Raw genomic sequence first — 20,669 nt, forward strand, 5'->3', positions numbered from 1 at the left:
CTTTAGAGATACAAATTGGGAGAAACACTTGTCATATATTTCATTTTATCTTAATGGTATTGCATTTGTCAATGGTTTCAAAAAATAAATATCCATTGCCTTAAAAATAAGACCCTGTAGCAAGTTTTCTGTTCCTCAGGCTTTCAGCAGGAACTTAGAGTCTGAGGTTTCCATACTAGACTCAGGACTCAGCATGTCCTCCTGCGGCGTTTCTCTCCAGTTTTTCATGTTCTTCCTTCTCTTTAGTTTCCTGACTATTTTTCTTTTCTTTATCTTTATTCTACATCTACCTTGCTGATACACACACACACACACACACACACACACACACACACACACACACACACACAATTAAATTTCGTTGATCTGTTGCCTTTGCTTATTCCACATGAACACATACATGTCTTCCTTCTACACACATAGGAAATTAACACCTTCTCAAGCCTGTTTTATTATTTATTCATGGTAGAGAAATTTTCATCTTATACCTAGACAGACTAGAAATCCTTTTCAGTCTATGACAAATTATCTTATAGATTCAACCATCTACAACAGAAATATTTTTGAGTGCTCTTGTTATCTTTCCTCATTTATATAATTTATGTTTGGTTGGGAAATATCAAACAATAGAAACTAAGAACAAAAAATTTGAAATAATTTACTTCAAATGATAAGACTGCATATTGCAGAATTTTATCATATTTAATGCTTGTTCTTTCACATTAAATACAAGTGTTTTCTCAAGTAGTGCTTAGAACAGCTCTGTGATAGATTTAGAATGTTTTTGCCATATTACTTTTCATTTAAATGAACTATAGGTAGCTTTTTATTATATAAAAATATGGAACAGTCAAATACCTTGTTCTTTAAACATTATTACCTTCCATATCTGAAAGAAAAACAGTAATCTTATCTAAAACTGAAGTAACCACTGTAATGTGGAAACATTTGGTCTGAATACTATGCCATATATATCAACTCCTTGTCTATGATATATATGTCAAGTGGTTTCCAGTAAATATTAGAGGAATTAGAAAGTTCAGATTTATGTTTCCACTCACTTATTAAATGTGACTTGACTGAATGACTTTGGTGAATGGCAGTTTTTGAGACAGTAAAGGATATAGCAATGAACACACAGAGATTGATAACCTTGATGATTATTTTCATCCCAGAGGGGCAACTGATGTAATTATATAGTAAGTATAATAATTATGCTTCATATTGTAAGAAAACATGTATGGAGATATAGCTCTAACACTAATGAGCCCATATCTTCAATTCCAAGTACCACAAAGAAAAGATGATAAATGGGTAAAGAAGATGTATCCAACATAAGTCAAATCTAGAATAGCACACAAAGAAGAAGGAAGATCTGGTTTGTAATTTTACAAAGAGCTGACAGGTTTAACCTCAGCAGGAGGATGTTTTGAAGTTAAAATGCAAACACAGATGATAAACTAAGTCATGATGTCATGTACATCAAGAGCTTTTGTATTAAAGGGCAAAGGAACAAGGATTTCTGAAGTAAAAGCCCTCTTGATCCTTGAGGAAGAAACAGCTCAGGAAGACTGAAGTCATAGACTCAAGGGGTGCCAATCAGCCTGATGATATGGGACTTTCTCAGTTTTCGTGAACAGAGGACTGTCATAGATTGACTTGTGTTTTATAGTAATTGCTTGTGGAGGCTGACAAAGGTTTCCAACAATTGCCCTCACTAATGTGTTCAGAATGTGCTGTACAGAATAAGAACACAAGCTGGAAGAGCAGTTGGATGGTTGTTACTGTGGCTCAGACAAGAAAAAAAAAAAAAAAAACAGTAGCCTGTAGATCAAGTGATAGTTTTGAAGGAGATGAAGAATATTAGTATTTTTGTAGAGTCAAGAATCCTAGGTTCTGCGGCGTTGGCGCAAGATTAATCCAGCACTCGGAGCAAGCAGCGGATCTCTTGAGTTCGAGCAGCTGCTACAAGTGATCCAGAAAGCGCAAGCTGCACAGAGAACCTGTCTGACTTTAGTTCTATTTTTAAAGTCTCAGCTAAGACTTTTCTATAGGAGATGATAAGCGTTTTTTTGTTGTTGTTGTTGTTTTCAGCAAAATTGAGGTTTAAAGTGTGCCAAGCTTGTAGCAAGGTATGTTACATTAGATTTCTTGGCTTGCTCATAGAAAAAAAACAAAAAACAAACAAACAACAGCAAAAAACCTTTAACAGGATAGGCGGTGGTGGTGGTGCATGCCTTTAATCCAAGCTCTTGGGATGCAGAGGCAGGTGGATCTCTGTGAGTTCAAGGCTAGCCTGGGCTACAGAGTTAGTTCCAAGAAAGGCACAAAGCTGCACAAAGAAATCCTGTCTCAAAAAACAAAAAAAAACAAACAAAAAAATAAAAACCACAACAAAAACCTTTAACAGGCTGGGCAGTGGTGGCACACGCCTTTAATCCCAGCACTTGGGAGGCAGAAGCAGGTAGATCTCAGTGAATTTGAAGCCAACCTGGTCTAGGACAGCCAGGACTGTTACATAGAGAAACCCTGTCTCGAAAAACCACAAACCAAACCAAAACAAAAACCTTTTAATAATTTCATACAAGTGTGTCATGGATGTTAATTCTGTTCTTCACACTCATGCATTCTCTCACTCCCCCTCTTTTTGAAACTCGTTTTCTCTCCAATAATTTCTTATCCTATTTTCATGATTTTTTTTCATGTGTGACCCACTGAGTTAAGTTAGAGTTGCTTGCCTAATACTAGGCAGAAGGCTACTCACTTAAGAGAAGGAAACTTATCTGTAATCATACCAATGAACAAAGCAGCATTCCCTCCTAAGTAACCATTGACTGACAACGGTTCCTCAGTGAAGGATGGGGCCTCTTGAGCTCCTTTTCATTCCATAATGAATTGCTGACTGGCCTGATCTTGTGTGGGTCATGGGAAAATAACCACACAGAGTGAGTTCATGAGTGTTATAGTCGTGCCATGTGGCCAATGTCATGTGATGTAGACTGTTAGACTAAGCTGAGAAGACGGAGACAAGAAGATCAAGAGTTCAAGACCGGTTTTGGCTACATTGGCTTCTAATGCGAGATAGTTTAGTGTAAAACACTCAGTAACCACAGAGACAGTGAATATATTTACTGACTATCTAATAAGTCCAAGATTTATAAGAAATAACCTTTAGGTTATTTAAAGTATTTGATGATTCCACTTAAAAAGTACAATCCAATGAAGAATTATACCAAGATAAATGAAATCCATAAGATTCTTGTAAATGAGCTAAAGGAATGTCCATATATCAAGTTTGCTTAGACATATCAAATGCTTATTGTTCTGTGGAAGCATTTTAGCATGGTTAATATCATTTACTCTATGTAAAAGCTCATCTTACTACACTAGTCTGTACCACATTGCCAGAACCTGAATAAGTATTGCATGAAACTATACCTGCCCAGATGTGAACAAATGACCACTCACCCCAGATAGAGAAATAAGTAAGTCAATAAGTAAGGATACCACCAAAGTCCAACTTGGTGACTCACCGGTGAGCTTTATTGGGGCTACTAACAGGAACAGGGGTGAAGGTTTCTTACAACAGCAGAAATGACTCAACGACAGTTGCATCACAAAAGGTGAGAATGACTCCTTGTGAAATCTAGATACCTGGAGAGCTAAATGAACAGCCAACCAGCAGGTGAACAAGTTGGACAGTGCACTTTCCAAGTAGCTCCATCGGTCTAAGCTTTTCCTAAGCAGCTCAGATTGTCTGCAAGTGGCTCTTAGAAGCCTTTGGTGCTTACACACAATTGGGGAAGGTGGAGCCTGGTGAATCTGGCCAGTTCCAGGGACCTCTTAAATCCTTTGAGTTGTTTGCTTCCTTAGGTTGATGAGTTTTTCTGCAGGGTGGAACATTTCACTTTCCCTTAGGATATCATGTTGTTTTACCTCCCTGCAAACATCCTATCTTATACCACCCAGTTGTGTTTTTTTTTTTTTTCATTCATATCCTTATCTTAATGGGCTTCAGTAAGAGGTGGAAGGTTTTCATCTCAGAGTAAACTGCTATCCATGAATTAATTACATGGTCACTCCTTCTGTTCTCCTTTTCTTGTCCACAGATAATAGGTACTAGCAGTACATACAATTTCAAATTTTTCATTTTTCAATGGCTATTTCAATAAATATAGACATTCTAAGAAAGAGTATGTATAGCTGTTTTTCCACATATTCAACTATGTATATATCTAGTGATGTATGTGTTTATATGTTCATACATATATTCTCTCTAAATTTGTGTATACATACATATATTATATATTCGTAGTGACACATTCATGTGCATACAAAGCATGTATAGCCAAACAATTATTTCACTAAAAGAAAAGCCTATATATCTGTTATGTATGTTTGCCTGTATCACTGAGAATAGTACCTGGCATACAACACTGATAGCCTTTTCCAGCTATAAAAATTTTACTAAAACTGATATTAAACAACATTAAAATAATGAGATTTAATTTAATATTTTACCTAAAACCCTTGCATTGCCATTTTATTGTTGCAACTGTACCATCATTTTCGTTCACTCTACAAATATTCACATAGAGCAACAACTAAGGTTATACATCTCGAATGATCTGTAGTATTTAATGAAATGGGACATTTAACATAAGAGTCAGAGAATTTTAGTCTCTGGTAATATGTAGCACACATCTCAATTTCCTGGAACATGGTAGATGCTAGATTTTTCTTGTTTTCCTCTGAGTAACTTTGTTACACATTTATATGCAATGTGACATCAGTGAATCAGTTTATAAAGTATAAATCAGATTCATTTCTATCTCTTATTACTTGCACAGCAAATAAAAAATGGAGAAAATTGATGTATTCTCTAAGTGATTTCATAAGTGAGTTAATACAGTGCAAATTATTTTAAATTATGTAATTTCAAAATTAAATATTTTGGTAACATTAATAGCATAATTACTAAGAATCATGCACTGATTGCAAATTGTATTATCTATACAGCATAGAAAACACAACAGTACTTGTATCAGTCATTATAAGTCATTTATACTAATACAAATATCAGAAGAAATAAGATTCTTGATTTGAACTGAGCCTTGGAACTCATATTCATTGTTAAATGCGCTATTAGTGAGATTAGTTTCTAAATTGGGATCAGGCTTTAAAATCTATCTGCAGGTGATACAAGATGAAAATAAAGATATAAATGATAGAGGAATCTGACAAGAGATTTATAAGCACAGATACACTAATAGAACTTTGTAGATTGTTTCTACAGTGAGAAAGGAGACCCTTGGCACCTGGTTTCCTGCTAAAGGACTCTATGACTGTATGGCTAGTCCTTGACAAGGACATCAGAGGAAGGAGATGTAATTCCATGTGTTTGGAATAATGTAATTTATTGCTAGTTTCTTGTGTATCTGGTAAAACAAGTTAAAATAACACACAGTAAAAGAACTTGTAGTACATTATGCTGCCATCCATGGCCCACTGTACAATAACTTACACATAAGATGCTTCGTTAAATATCTGTTTAGGATTTTATATGTCAGCTCATTTTATTAAATACACTTAATAAGTATAAAGACCAGAAGGGAAAATTCAGTCCATAGGATTAAACACATAGTTATAATGAAATGTCTTTGCACATAAACATGAATAGAATTGATGGTTGTCGTTGTTATTTTGTCTGTGAGACAAGATAATACCAAAGTCCCCAAGTTTACTCAAAGATTGTTGTTCCAGCAGATGGAAAGTCTTTTAAAAAATGAATTGAGTCATTGTATATTAAGAAAGTAAAGTCAAAATTCTAATGTGTTGCTATATATTTTTAAATACATGTCAAAGGACTTAATATTTTTATGTGGCTGTAGAGGGTGATTTTGCTCAGCAGCTCCTAAAACACACATCACTTGATTCCCTAGGCTTCCTTAATATCTATAATGAGCATTTTGTCGCACTTATGCTGACTGGTTTGTTAAGTAAATCTCTCCCACTTGTGCCAAATGCCTCCCTTCTGGGAAATTTGTCTTAACTTCTAGGTAATCTCACCAACATTATGATGTTATGGTGTTCTGTGTCTACAGCTTTCGAAAGAAAATGAGGATTTGTGCAATTAAAATTGTCAATGCCATCCTTTTTATTAGTACCACGTACCTGGTGTGTATATATTACACCTCATTCCTGAAGACATAATATTTAGATATTTGTCCTCTATTATTTAACAAAAGCAATTACACAATATGCAGGAAAGTAATTATATGTACAAACACTGGGCATTTAATTGCCCGAAACTTACAGTCATTCTATCTATCCCATGAGTTTTAACTCAGGAATTAATTAGATTAGCTTAAAAATCTACCTCCTTCATACATTGTAATATTAAATTCACATTTAATATCAATTTATTTTGTTTTCTTCCTTGTCTTCTTCATATAATTATAAGTGTAGATGATGGAATATGAATTGTTATTCTTCATCAATCTGTAGAATGTCAGCTGCTGCAATTGGTGGCTTTAGGGAAAGTTTTTTTTTAATATTTCATCATTTGACTTGATTTTTATCTTAATGACAGAAAGGTATATTGCTGTGGGGTGTCTTTCTGTACACTGTGAATATATTTTGTTCCCATTGGTTAGTAAATAAGCTGCTTTGGCCTATGGCAAGGCAGCTTAGAGGTAGGAAGGAAATCCAAGCAGAGATAGAGGAATGAGACAGGCAGAAATGAGAGATGCCAGCCTGTCACCCAAGGAGCAACATGCCAGCAGATCGGTAACACCACAGCCACATGGCAATATATAGATTAACAGAAATTGGTTGATTTAAGATGAAAGAGCTAGTTAGCAAGATGCCTGAGCCATAGGTCATGCAGTTTGTAATTAATATAAGCCTCTGATTTTTATTTTACAAGTGCTTTCAGGACTATGGGTAGCAAAGATTCATCCAGACTGTGGGGCTAGGTGGGACAGAGAAACTTCTGTCTACAGTATATGGTTATTCAAAAATATTCCATGACACTAGGTGAAAGAATAATATGTCCATGGTGACCCTCAGCCTGCAGCATGGCCTCTCTTCAGTACTCTTGTGAACCTACTCTATGCCACACACATGGAGCACCAGCACTCTGGGTAGCAGCACTTCAGTTCTTGGCTCTGACATTCACAGGCTGCTGTTAACCCCAACCATTGACATACTTTCCCCTTCAGCATTGTAAACACCTTCTATGCAGAGATTTCTTCTTCTTTTTTTTTTTAAAGGCTTGAGGTCTTCAGAAATAAACACTAGATATCATTGGTTTTCAATGTTTTTTCTTGAATTGCTGTTATGATTACAATGCAGAGAAATCCTTATAATCTGTGGGAGGAAGTCAATAAACTCTACCTGAAGCACATCCTTAAACTATCTTCTTGGAGACACTCTCTATTGATAAGATTTAGTAATGTCAACATTTTGGGACTGTCTTGAAAGGAGGAGATCATTGTGCTGAACATTCCTTTGTACTTAGTAGTAAATTTGTTCAGTGCATACAATTAAAGTTTGTACAACTCAGGATTAAGTGCAATCAATAAGAAAATGCTATGAGTTTAGAGTGACTTGGGTAGTTCTGCTAATGTTTGAGTATAAAACACAAGGAAAGCACAGATGTAAGTAAGTTGTTGTTGTTTTTCTAAACAAAAGAAAAGTAGAACAAAGGATTATCATGTTCAGATTCAAAGAATGGCCGTGGTAATTATATGTGGATGTGAGAAGTCATCATAGTACTTTTTATTTCTAACCCTTCAGCAAGAGTGCAGCTGGAACTCACTATCAGGACTGCACTGCTTAAAGGTTGTCCATCTGGGATGGGTGAAGAAGGAGATACCTACATGAATTTCCTGGGTGCCTTACAATGTGTTTTCTTTTGCAAAGCAAATATAGATGAATCATATGTTAAGAAACTGCATACTGCTCAAAACCACAATGATCCCACTGCTTCCTCCCAGCTCTTGGCAAACAGAAACAGCATGCAAATTAGAAAAGGCAGCTGCCATCATTGCAATGTACCCTACTGGTTTCACGTATTTTTTTTTTTTTTTTTTTTTTTTTTTTTTTTTTTGTATCTCTTAGTTTGATTTTTTGAGTAGCTCATCATTTAAAACATCTGATCGTTGGCAGTGCCTTGTGGGGAGAATAACACAAGACAACTTGGTTGTTTCCATTTGGAATGACAGGTTGTAGTTTTGCTTTTTCTGATGGTGAATCGGTTGTGATGGGGTAAGAACAGTCTGTGTCAAGCTCCCGTGTACTTAATCTGAACCCAGGACTATAGATACTGAAGAGGTCAATTTAGGATCTCTAAGAATGGCCTGAGCTCCATTCACCTAGTCAGGAGATTGGTAACTATAGTCTGCAAGAGGACAGGCAAGCATCTTTCCCACTTGCCACATTCATCCTCTCAATCAGTTATTCCCATTACATCAGGCGGATATCCTTCAACCCACTCAAGTTTCCCTTGAGCCTCGGAATATCATCAAAACGTCCCTTAACCAAGATTCCAATAGCAACCATATTACCAAATGATTGATGTCCTATCACTCAAATTGCCTTCTTTCTTGATTTCCAACTTTCCACTCAAATTTTCTTTTATCTGTTTTCCTTTGTTCTTTTGGGCGTTCTTTCTTCTTCTTGCCAAATGCATCTATCCTGCCAGAACCCAGTGCATGTGGCCTTTCCTTCACAGGCTGAGAACTTTCCTGGCGAGATTTCTTTCAGTTCCACGATCTCAAATCCATTTGTACCTGACAACTCTAAAGCCAGTGTTATTGAAATGCATTTGACTCCAACTTCCAGATCTGTGCATTCAGCCTACCTATCATGCAAGTCCATTTTTTTCCACAGGCAGTCTGTATAAACTCAGTGCACTCAGAAGAGAAGTCATTCTTCCTTCCACAAAACTATCCTCTTCTATTGAGATGTCTGGTCCTGCAGCACCCTTATTAAATTCTAGAATAATGCTTTTCAAATGCTGGGTCCTTAGTTGTCTGTGAAATGAACATGAATAATACCTGTAATAAATATTTAATAATAAAATTGCTGTCAAGTATTTGATTTTAAAAAATACACTAATTTGAAAAAACATGATTGTTACCTCTTTTGCAGATCTACATAAAACTAGGACACCACACACTTGTTAATATGAAGATATGAAAATGAGGAAAGGTTTATTTTCCCTTTGAGCATCCTCTGCAAAGTTATTTTTATAATGTTGAAGAAAATCTTAAAATATGTAACATGCTATGGGTCTCTTTAAAATCAGGGAAACAAAATTTATAATATATTAGAAATTTTAAAGTTAATATATAATTATCTAGAAGCAAGATGGAATAATTATATGACATTAATTGAACAGAATATTGGCTATTAAAATGAGTCAAAAATAATAAAATGTACATGAAAAAATTATGATACAGAATTATATGTATGGCAGATTAAATTATTTAAAACAAAAAATCATAAATATATAATTCAAGAATATAACTTTTTCAATATTTGTTTTTAAAATTTAGAATATCACATTACACCATTAAAGCAATATTTTCTTTCCCAAAATACTATCAAAAATTTTAAACACACATAATAAATTGATATAGTAACACAATTTTTATTCTTTGATAAACAAAAGTTTTATTTAGTATCTTGAAATCATTTTGCATAATAGAATACATAAATACCCTAAACTCAAAACAAAATGCAAAGATGCATTTGTCCTCTACTTTCCAGCAATGGGATAATTTTTAATTTATTAAGTTTAATGAAATTAGAAATAATTTTGAGTTACTTCTTTTCTGATATCAAATCATGCCCATCTAAATCATGCTAAATTCCCTCTTGTCTTTCTTAGTTTTGTTATAAGATAAAGCAACTGATTTGGAATCCAAATTATTAGCTGAGCTGTGATTTTTTTTTTTTTTTTTTTTTTTTTTTTTTTGGTCCTGGGGATTTATGTTGGTAGCTTCAAGGAGAGCATTTATTTGAACTCTATGGAGAAATGATTTTTCTGTCTGTCAGAAGAGATGCAGTGTTTTCTGCAGCTGGGCAGCCACAACCTGCAGTCCCAGCTCTCCAATATCCAGGGTTTGATGTTATTTACTTTATTCATTCTCACTATATCCTTGTAACCACCATGTATTCCTATGAAGGCATGTGTTAGTGATTATATCTGAGACTCACATCTATCATTTGAGACTCTTATTGTAAAGCTGGAAGCATTTTCAAAATGCACACCTGAAGCCTTAATTTGATGTTTATACAGAAACAAAGGCCTTCAACACCAGCTACTCTGGGAAACATTTAAGCTCTCCCCAACCTTCTTTTGCCATTTCATTCTAACACATGCTGTTGGATACTATTCCTTCCTATTTCTCATATCAGCAGAAATCTGATAGTATGTTTTTCAGATTCACTACTCCTCATTGAGTCCTGTGAGTTTTATGTACATGTAAAATTTTCCTCAAAGCTTGCTCGAGTTTAGTTGAATCAAGTTAAACTAAGAAATTTAACTAAGTGAATTGAATTCAGATCCATTCCACTTCTTCGTCCGATCTCATGAGAGCTGAGATTACTGGTATGTGCCACCATGCCAAGGCTCCAAAAAGTTTTTTTTTTTTTTTTTTTTTAGCTCAATGTAATAACATCATAAGCAAAAGTGGCTGATTTTGGAAACTCAAAGTTTCTCATTTGTATTCAAGTTATACTCATTAGTAAGGTCACAGGTAAATTTTCTCTTGACCTTTGTCTCCTTGGACACAAAGAAAGCAGACTGGCATTGTTTATCTCTTACAATAGTTTTATGAATTAAAATGAGCAAATCTTATGCCCAGATCGAGGGGACCTCTCAAAGACAACCACCGAGACATCTAATATGTATGCAAAAGCAAAGAACCTTTATTTCAAGCTCAAGCTTGGACTCTCCATCTGTCAGACTCAGTGGTGAGAGCAGAGAGCCCCAAGACCAGGAAGAGTAAGGTTTTTATCATGGCAGAGGTTGGGGTGAGGGGATTTCCATAATTCAGGACCTGATTGGCTGACATTTGTCCAGGGGTATCTTGGTGAAAGGGAAATAGGTGTGTGTTGGGCTCAGGCTCTGGTGAGTTTACTTAATCTTATCTAATGGTTGAAATGTTCGGGATGTTAGGTATTTCCTCTTAGATGCTAGCCCAACTTGGAGGATCACCTTACAGCTTTTCCTAGATCCAGGTGTTGCCTGCTCGTAAGATTGTCATGGCAACTGTGTGGGCAAGCTGTTTTGCCCTCCCTGCTCCTCCCCTCCACCCCCCACCCTAGGATGCACCTAACACTGTACAAGACACTGTAAATTTTTTTGTGTCCATTACATGCCAACATAGCAGTAAGAGATGATTTAGACCATTCCTCTTTTACTAGGCTTTGTGCATTGGTTTACTTACTGTCTGATTCTCCCAAGAACATATGCTTCCCCAGAGCAAGCATGTTATTAATTTTGTTCAAACACAGATGTTTTAGGAAGTGCTACTTATTTCACTCTTTCTGATTTTGAGGGCCAAGTAGTCTGAGCAAGGAGACTTAAAGGCATTTTTCACAAGGAAGAATCATTTCCAAAGGACAGGGAATTAATTGCAATGCAGGGTCTAAGCAAAGGGCAAATTGTTTCATATTTCTGGGATCAGAGGAAAGTGAGAAGTATGTTGTGAAGGGCTTAACATGCCAAGCAGTGAATATTATCACACAGTTAATCAGTTTCATATCTGTCACATAGACCTAAGTAGATCTGATGTGCTTCTCAGGTACCTCAAAATATCAAGGCCATTGATAAGGCTTTATTCTGCAATCTCTGCTTCTACACCACCATTTCAGGATAATAACCAAGAAAAATTTAATTGGCTTCACATATTTTGAATCATGTTTGTTTGACTTTAAGTACTATTGCATTTTTAGGAATTATTTTATCAGCACAAAACATATAAACATATTATGTTAATAACAATAACAGAATCTTTTAGGGTGGAAGAATGATTGGCCACTTTCAGCAGACAATTCTGGGAGCTCCCTGAAGTATTTACACTTGGGATTAAGATAAGAATACGTTCTGTTCTTCTAGAGGATCCGACTTTAATTCCCAGGACCCACAACAGGAGGCTCACAACCGCCTATAAGCTCAGGTCCAGGGACTCCAACTTTCTTTTCTGGTATTTGCCACTGCCTGTACTTAGACACACAAACCCAACACACATACAAACACACACACACACACACACACACACACACACACACACACACAATTTAAAAGAAATAGAAATGATTTTTTAAGAAACTTAATCTTGGTACAATTGATATGGAAATCACAAAGGACACAAATCAATCTTAGTCTGAAGATATACAGTCATTTTACATCAAAACTGAACTTCCATAACAACATGAAGAGCTTCTAGCAGTTGGTGTCCACATTAGTTATTCCCTTGGTGCTACAATGAAATACCAACCATGAAACAACTTACTGGAGGGTTTATTTAGGGTTACAATTCAAGGGCGTACTGTCCACTATAGTGGTCAGAGCTCAAGGCCGTGGGTCACAAATGATCTGCAGTCAGAAAGAAGAAAATGAGGAATTCTGGCTCTCAGTTGGCTTTTTCCTTTCATTTAGTCCGAGATTTCAAACACATGAAATGGTATTGAACACATTTAGGGTGGGTCTTCCTATCTTTACTAACTTAATCTAGAAACTCACACAGGTGTGCCCAGAGGCTAATTTCCATAGTGATTCTAAATCTCATTAGTTTACAACAATAATTAATCATCAGGCTGTCAAACTAAAACTTCTTGTTCTTCTTCTTCTTTTTTTTTTTTTTTTTTTTTTTTTTTTTTTTTTTTTTTTTTTTTGGTTTTTCGAGACAACGGTTCTCTGTGTAGTTTTGGAGCCTGTCCTGGATCTCTGTCTATAGACCAGGCTGACCTCGAACTCACAGAGATCCACCTGCCTCTGCCTCCCGAGTGCTGGGGTTAAAGGCATGCACCACCACTGCCTGGCTAAAACTTCTATAAATAAATCTGAAGCTTGAAGAAATTTCTGAGTTGAAGTAATGGGTTTGTGTATTAAGTTCAAAGAGGCCAAACTATAAATATTGGATTAAATATAACAAGTGAAGTTTTACTACAAGATCTCTAGAAGAAAGACCCTTGAAAATCACTAGGTTTTGAAAGACCAGCATCATATAAGAAACCCTGGAAGGTGATAAAGAAAATAAGTCAAAGAAAATTAGGATAGTTTAGGAACTAGGGACCTTAATAAAGGATGGGCATATTGAGGTTATGAAGAGCTGTGGGGGACCTAGTGAGATGGCTCATCAGGTAAAGATACTTGTCATCATGAATGACAGCCCAAGTCTGATCCCTGGGACTAACATTTGGAAGGAGTGAATTGACTCCCATAAATTGTACTCTGACCTTGACACATACATTTTGATATATATGTACACATAACACACACACACACACACACACACACACACACACACACACACACCATTGAATGCCATAAAACTTTTATAAAAGAAGGGAGGAGGAAAGGTATAAAATATACTCTATTGTATTTATGTAATACAGTCAAAATTACATTTCATAACATAAGAAATAAGAATACTGTTTCCAGTGCTACCACACAACTTAAGTGGGACTTCCTTTCCTGTTTTTATTGCCTCCAGACTTACTTAGCCATGCCTTACTCAGTCTGAAAATTGTTCACATGAGGATTACAGTTAATGTTTATATTTTTAGTATGGGCTTGGAAACACGATTAAAGAATAAATTATATACACAACAGTGTGACCTTGAATATTGGAAATTTGACTGTATATTTAACATGTTTCATAGCATTTGCAAGAAATTTGAGCTAAAATACACACTGTAAATCTGCAGGCATCTGAACATAACAGGAAATCATGGTTTTGAACTTGATGGAATATTTCCCTTCAAAATATTGAGATGTCCACTACATATAGTGGTATATGTCTGTAACCTCAGAACTGATGATATGAAGGCAGGAGAACTGAGGGTCCAAGGCCAGTCTGGACCCTGTCAGAGACATAAGATAGAAGGGAGGGAAGAAGAGAAGAAAGGAGGGAGTGATGAAGGGGGAGAGAAAATATATGCAGTTTTTAAAACACTAAAGTTATTTAAAAGCTTTCAGTATGTATCTAAAAATCTGTAGGTGACTAAGCTATGTTATACATTCTGAAATATAGTGGACAGTGTGGTGTGTCAGTGATTTTCATGGTTGTTCTTCTAAAGTTTCTGTGCAACAGAAGAGAGCCTGCAAATGGCTGGGACTCATTTCAATTACAATAGTATTTAGCAAAAAGTTGGGAAACTTTCTGGGTTAAAGATGTATTTATGACCTTCATTTTGGTGCTGGTTTCATGACAGTATTAGCATGTCAACTTGTTATATTGTACATTAAATATATGCATTGATTATATTCCAATTCAATGGAAATAATAAAAAATGAAAAACCGAATTTAGTATCTGATAGTGTTCTAGCACTGTGCAGGATCCTGCTGAATCAGCTCACAAGCTAATCCATGCAATTTTACTCAACCCCACGTTCAGTGTGTTCATGTGTCTTGCGATCAGTTGTGGTGGGAATATTTCAAACACAAAATCTATCAAGGGCTACAAATCTTTTTGTTTGTTTGTTTGTTTGTCAATTTTCCTCTTTCACAGTTAGTTGTTAACACACCAGCGCAGTCCTGGAGTTGCAACACTGGCAACAGAGCCAGGCAAGAGCAAACTGAATTTATCTGCTAGTTTGTATGCGTCTCTGTACCCTGGTGCACTCAGACACACCACAGTCTTCATCTCCATGGTAAGGAAAGGCTGGGGATGAAGACACACCAGAGTGTAGGTAGTTGGAACCCACTCTACTCTGGTAGCCTCCTTCATAAGCACTGAACACTATCAACCTAGACAGTTCACAGTTAACTTTGCTTCAACTCTTCGATGTACTCTCCTTTTACATTATAAGCTATGCTAAACACCTACCTGGACTGCTGAAAATTGCTGAAATCTTTCATGCAGCAGCTGGAGAAGGTTGTAATCATGAACATTAGCCCTGCACACAGCTCTCTCCCAATTATCTCCTTGGGAATGTTGTTATTGTGCAACTGAGATGCATATGAGCTTTCAAACTATAATCACCCACAGAACCATTCCAACCAGGCCAGTTGCCCAGCAATCCCAGTTTGCCTCAGCTACCTAAAAGGAGCTCTGTGAAGTAAATTTTTCTATACCCCTTTCTTCATTTTTTTTCACTTTTCATGGATTTTAATATATTTCCTATAAAGGAGTTATAGAACATTTTTTCATATAAAACATTTTCTGAACTTATATTAACCATTATCTACCCTTTGTGTAAAAAGAAAAGACTGTAATAATTTATGAATAAACCTGAATGTCTGAAGTCCACTCATCTTAATTTTTCATGTTCTTTGTATTTGGTGCATTTTTATGTGGGCCTCAGATCTGTGTAGCCTTAAACTATCTTTACTCTAAATATTACTTCAAATAACTTATTTTCTTTCCTCAAATTTATCTTTAAAATTAATAGTTAAATTGCATGAATTTATTGCACATAACAATATTTTGGAGTATATTAACAAATTATACCTCAGTTTTCCCATTTATAAATTGTGAACAATGGCAATAACTTTATGCTGATTATTTGTGTAGGTTAAATGAATTGTATGGCCCATACTGTATATGTTGAGAATCACACAGCTATTTTCTATAGTAATTACTACATAAGCTTCTGAAAATGAGATAATTAAATGTTTGAAAAGTAAATGTGAAGGCTCTAGATGTCTAAAAGCACAACAATAACGTCTTCAACACTCACGGTTACTTATAAACAACAGTAAGATGGAGTTCAATAGATTCCATACAGATGCCGCCTCTTTATTTGAGGGAATTTTAAAAAACATAGTTATTTTATGTAGGGATTGGAGATGTAGATCAGATGTAGGAAAATAATTGTTTAATACATACAAGACCCTGGGTTCAATTTTCAACATCACACTAGATACACAAAGGCAAAGAACACCTTTGGAGGAGTTAGTTTTACCTTAATCCATTCCTCTTCCTCTTCCTTCTTCACTTCCCTTCTTTTCCATTCCCTTTCCTTCTTCCCTCTTCTCTTCTCTTCTCTTCTCTTCTCTTCTCTTCTCTTCTCTTCTCTCCTCTCCTCCTCTCCTCTCCTCTCCTGTCCTCTCTTCTCTTCTCCTCTCTTCTTCTCTTCTCATCTTCCCTCCCCTTTCCTTAGTCTCTCTTCTCCCATCATTTCATTACCATAATGTTTTAACTACTCTGTCTTTCTCTCCTTTATTTCATTACCATAATGTTTTAACTATTAAACTTTGTAATATGCATTTAAAGCAAGAAATATGAGAGTTCTGATTTTATTCTTCTATTTTAAAGATTATTTGAGCTAATTGATTTTTTTGAGACTGAATATCAAAATTCAGACTTTCTCCTAAAAAGAATGCCACTGGAATTTGATCTTGAGAGCCATTGTATTAAACCTGTGTTTATTTAGATGATAAAGACATATTAATAGTCATTTGTAGGGATGGAGCGATGACTCTGCAGTTAAGAACACTGGCTTGCCTTCCAGAGGATCTGGGTTCAATTCCTAGTACCCAGCAACTCACAACCCTCTGTGACTCCAGCTCCAGAGGATCCTGACACCTCTTCTGACCTCTTTTGGCATTGCATGCATTTGATATACAGACATACATTCAGGCAAAACATTAATACATATAAAACCTAATGCATTAAATACAATTATTTCAGTATACAATCACATTTTGGAGAGAAGATGAGCTGGCATAGCAGTAGATGTCTATAATCGCAGCATTTGGTGAAAAAAAAATGAGGGAGGACCAGGAGGTTAAGGCCAGCTTGAGGTACATGACTCTCTGCTTTAAAATAAAAATAAAAGCTAAAAAGGATGAACTTGTGATCTTAGTCTCTGTGATTTGCAGGGCAGATATAGCAGCCTTACCACACATTTCAGAAACAGCTTTCTTAGACATAATTGACTCTCTTCCAGTCATAATGATGATGTCAAACTTATCAAGTGACTAAACCATGGGGTAGTTGTGCAGGTTTTAAGACCCAGAGCAAAAGGGTGATTTTGTACATATTACAGGGTTATTTCAAACTAGCTGTGACCTGTTATAACTGACTATAAACCAAAGCTCCTTAAAATATACAGGGTCACGGCTGATTTCACCTTTCATGTCTTAAGCACAGAGCTCAATATGTGGCGTATGCTTTTAGTAACTCCATCTGTGCCCTGGCTTGATTTGATCTCATCAGAGAATGACTGAGTGATCTGTGTTCAGTGTCTGTAATTATAGATTTGAACAGACACTTCCTTTTGCAGTTGGCTCCTCAGCAAATAGCAGTTACTAAGAGGCAGGGCCACCTACTGAGATGAGCTAAGATCAAGCAAAAGGCCTGCACTGGGTCAAACACTACATTGTCCTCCAAGGGAATCTGTTTCCCTAGATTTTTTTAACTTTACTTATTCTTACACAATGCCGTTATTTATGTACTAGACTGAATGTACTCTTCTGTCACTGGCAAAAAGGAGAAAATGAACAAACGATAAAAATAGAAATAAATAGAGGTAAGAAACAGCTAATAGTATGATGAGGCAAATGTGACTTTGGAGGGTCTCCTTCACAGAAAAATTAGCAAAAGATAAAGTAAACTAAGGTTCCTAAATTGATCATGCAGAAGAGCAATATTTCACAAGAATTGTGTGTTATCTAAACTATACTTCCTATGTCATGTTACATTACACAACTTTTAAAAAACCTATTGTATTGAAATGTAATTAAAAATTGAATCTCACCAAGTGAGTTCCAGGAAAGGCGCAAAGCTACACAGAGAAACCCTGTCTCGAAAAACCAAAAAAAAAAAAAAATTGAATCTCACAAAGTGGTGTATATACTTCAACACAGATCGTTAACTAATATGTAGAATTTTCAATATTGACTAAAAAGAAAATTAAGAAAAATATGTGTATGGTATACTAGTACAGGCAATAAGTTCATAACTTTAAGGTATACTCGGGCTGCACTGTGCCTTCCAAGCTATCCTGTGCTATCCAACAAAACTCTGAACTTAAAAAAACAGAATTAACATATGGTCCAGCCATCCTTCTACTTCTTTTGCAGCCAAATTAATTGAACTATGTATAACAAAGAAATATCTGCATTACCATGTCTATTGCAGCACTATTCACAATAGTTAAGAACTGCAGTTAATGTAACCATTCCTCAATGGTGCACAGATTTCTTTAAAAGCACTGTAGATATAAAGAAAGAATTAGTACTCAGGCACAAAGAATGAGCCTGTGTCATTTGCTGTAACATGGATGGAATTAGAAGACTTTATGAAAGGTGAAAATAGCACAGGAAGAAAAATATCACATTCCTTCAATCATACAGGAGTTAAAAAGTTGCAAAACACTGGTTACTAGAGTCTGGGAAAGGAATGGTGGTTATGGGCAGACAGGAGTAATACATGAGTACAGTTGGATAGGAAGAATAGCTGGAAACTTTCCAAAGTACCATAGATTACCTATGGTTGGCAATAATCGAGTATTCAAAATATCTAGAGTAAACATTCCCTAAGAAAGAAACGATACATGCCTTATCTGGCCATTGTACATTGCAGACATGTATTCAAATGCATATCACATGGTATGCCATATATATGTACAATAACTATGTAGGAAATAATTTATTTTAAAAAGACTATTGCTACACATGAGAGCGGGGAGAGGGGGATTAGAATAATACATTGAGTAGTAAAGTTAGAGACAAATGAAATTAACAAGTAACTATTCAATTATTTAAATTATTTTGCCACAAACCTCTAATATATATATATATATATATATATATATATATATATATATATACACATATGACACCAATAACTATAATCTTAAACTTAGCAATACAACTACTTTCTAAGAAGAAATCTTTTATTAACTTCTGCTTGACTATAGGAGTTTTATTGTTTCTCTTCTTATGAGAAAAAAAAAATGTATTCATTATGGGTGTTTCCAGCCTAAGAAGTCAATAGTTTCTTAAAATATGTGAAGAGTCATTGGATGTTTTAGTTCATGGCCTTTTGGATTTTTTGTGAGTTTGACGGTAATATGGTACTATTCAGTAAGACTCAAATCAATATTTTACTAGGTAGGAGAAATGAAATAGATTTTAAAAATCTGTATGAAGATTGAATTCATTTGAGAATGGAAGACTCTGTATAATGAAACTCTTTGGCAAGTCTGTTCACATGTTAAATGACTATATTATTTCATTAGGACTCTATGATATTAGTTAATATTTGAAGCTCCAGCTGTCTGGTCCATAGCTTAATGCTTAGTAGTTTGCTGTGTAAAAAAGGCAAATTCTAAGTGAAAATTATGAGTGAATCCCTATAGACTTTCTGGACATTTATAAAAATGTTCATTTAATTTTGACAATTTCATACATATATGCTATGTATTATGAACATATTTTTCCCACTACCTTCTAATACTCCTCCCTAATTCTGCCTATCTTTATATATATTATGTGTGTGAATGGTTTGCTTGCACTATGTATGTGCCCCACGTGAGTGCAATGACATGGAGGCCATAAGATGCCATTGAGGCCCCTAGAAGTTTTTGAGCCACCACGAAGTTGCTGGGAACTAGAGTCAGGTCCTCTGTCAGAGAAGCAAGTGCTTTTAGCCTGTGAATTATCTTTATACCCCTTGTCTTCTTTCTAAACCATCTTGCTCATAATTTCACATTTATTTAGCTGCAGCTACTACATGTCTGTGATTTCATCAGGTATCTTAAAGCTAGAAAATAACATTTCATAGCCTTCCTGTTCATCTTATAGTTCTGACAGTCTTTCTGCCTTTTCCAGGATGTTCCTGGCCTGTAGGGGAGGTAAAAGAAATGTCCTGTTTAGGTCTGAGCAGTTCTTAACCTCTTATTCTCTGCATGTCGACCAGTTATGAGTCACTTTCTTAACTGTTGTCTCCTGAAAAAGCAAGCTTTTCTGATTAGAGCTGGGAGCATTACTATCTAAGAGTAGGAACAATAATTTGAAGGCAGTTTTGCTACAAGTCCACATAGCATAATAATAGTAGTAAGTTCTTCTGTCAGTCCTGTCACACTTACAATCACAACATTTTTGCCTAGATTTACAATACCAGTTATGTATACCTTCCCAGAAAATGATTAGTTGCCTCCCAAACAGTCGTGTCACTATTAAACCAGTGGGAACATATTGCTTGGGAGTTTAGTATTGTAATATTCTGGGTCCATATCTGGGTCAGACCATGTTTTAGTTAGAGTTTCTGTTGTTGCAATGAAACACCATGACCACAAAGCAAGTTGAGGAGGAAAGGGTTTATTTAGCTTACACTTCTACTTTGCTGTTCATCACTGGAGGAAGTCAAGGACAGGAACTCAAACAGGATGCTGGAGACAGGAGCTGATGCAGAGGCCATGGAGATTAAGGCTTGCTTCTCCTGGCTTGCTCAGCCCACCTTCTCATAGACCCCAGGGA

This window comes from Peromyscus leucopus, chromosome 19 (genome assembly GCF_004664715.2).
Source record: "Peromyscus leucopus breed LL Stock chromosome 19, UCI_PerLeu_2.1, whole genome shotgun sequence".
NCBI classification, from domain to species: Eukaryota; Metazoa; Chordata; class Mammalia; order Rodentia; family Cricetidae; genus Peromyscus; species Peromyscus leucopus.